Source organism: Rhinolophus ferrumequinum, chromosome 11 (genome assembly GCF_004115265.2).
Source record: "Rhinolophus ferrumequinum isolate MPI-CBG mRhiFer1 chromosome 11, mRhiFer1_v1.p, whole genome shotgun sequence".
Classification (NCBI taxonomy): Eukaryota; Metazoa; Chordata; class Mammalia; order Chiroptera; family Rhinolophidae; genus Rhinolophus; species Rhinolophus ferrumequinum.
Window position 1 is genome coordinate 76,030,755 of NC_046294.1, and position 1,884 is coordinate 76,032,638.

Here is a 1,884-nt window from a genome sequence, read left to right on the forward strand (position 1 = left end):
CCTTTGTGCTTTTGCTTTCATACATTTTACTTATATATGTTATAAATACCAATGCTTTATTAGTTTTCATTTAAAAAGTTAAGCATTTTTTAAAGAAAAATTATTTAAAGAAAGGAAAGTCTCTATATTTACCCAGGTAGTTAATATTTCTGTTGTTTTCCCTTTTTTGGTGTAAATCCAGGTTTCCACCTGATATAATTAAACTCTGCTTGAAGGACTTCTCCTAACATGACTTGAAGCACTGCAGGTCTCTGTGTGAAGAATTATTGTAAATTGAGTATGTGTGAAAAATGTCTTTTCTTTATGTCTTTAAAAACATTTTAAGTCTATTTGTCAATTTCAAGGAAACTCACTAGTGGAATAGAGTTTAAAATAGGTATGCAAAAAAGAAGTCCCATGAGGTTTTCATAAGATGAAATGGGATTAGCTTTGTAGTTCTTACACAATCTACTTCACAGAAGAATGCAATATTAGTTTCATGGATGACTCCAGCTGCTTTTAGAGTGCTCTCTTCTTTTAACAGGAGTCTGTTGTCATTTTCCAAACTCAACACAAGTTCATTTCTCTTTGATTTATGTGCTTGATGAATAATATTTAGTTTATTATATTTATAATTTCTGAATGGTGGTGGTAGGGTGGTTCTTAAAGGGGCACCTTGTTCTAGAAATACTATAAATTCCTTTTCAGTTTGGTCCAAATTACCTCTGTGATATACTATAGGCTTGAAATTGTGATGCTCAGATGAATGAATGAGGTGAACTGTAATGGCCACTTCTTTGAGAGGCATGTGAAGAAACACCTTTCAATCCAGCAAGTTCACTCACAGACACAAATGCTAGGGAATCCGTCACATATGTGCACAAGTAGAACTCTGTTAATAGACCCAGCAAGTGAAGCATGTGAGGAATTAAAACTGGTATCGGTATCCCAATACTCTTGTTTTCTGAAGAATATTTTTGATGGGTATATAATTCTAGACTGATAAAGTGTTTTTATTCATTCAGTACTTTAAAGATTCAGCACCTCTATTTTTTTCTTCTGTTGTTTCCAATGAGAAATATGCTGTCATCCATATCTTTGCTTTTATGAGCATAATGCACATATTTTCTGAGTGATTTTGAGATTTTTCCTTTTATCACTGGTTTTAAGCAATTTGATAATGCTGTGACTTGGTATAGTTTTCTTCATTGAACTTTTAGATCAATGTTTGTAATTTTCACCAAATTTGGATACTTTATTTTCAGCCATTTTTTTCTTCAGATACTTTTTCAGACCTCCCACCTTCTTTCCTCTTCTGAGGGGACTCTATTCATATATTTAGCTCCTTGAATATGTCTCATAATTCACTGATGCTTTTTTATTTGTATTATTTTTGTATTTCATTATAGTTTCTACTGTTACGTCTTCAAGTTCATCACTATTTTGTGTTCTATTGTCTAATCTTGTTAATAATACCCAGTGCATATTTTATCTTAGAAATTATAACTTTCATCTCTTAATGTTTGATTTGCTCTATCTTTCCTCTAGCTTTTTAAACATATGGAATGCAGTCATAATTAATCTTTTAATGGCCTTTTTACTACGTTTACCACCTGTTTCATTTCTGAGTCCATTTTTATTGATTTTTCTCCTCATTAAAAGTTGCATTCATCTATTTTTTTGCATGCATGGTAATTTTACTTGGATGCCAGACATTATGTTTTAAACCTGCTGGGTGCTGGCTCCAGCAGAGGGATAGTGACTCTGAGAGTGTCGAAGACATAGGGAGAGACACTGAGTTGTATAACTTTGGCACAGTCCCCATTTTCCTTCCTCCTATGCAGCCGGCAGGCAGGTGCCATCCTTCCTGTGTTGAACCCACCCACATAGGCTAAATCTGAATCT

At 33.5% G+C, this 1,884-nt stretch overlaps 1 pseudogene; it reads right to left on the minus strand.

Annotated features, from left to right (window-relative positions):
* Positions 1–326: 326 nt before the first annotated feature.
* Positions 327–814, minus strand: LOC117029777 (UPF0538 protein C2orf76 homolog; annotated as a pseudogene).
* Between the last annotated feature and the right edge of the window lie 1,070 nt (positions 815–1,884).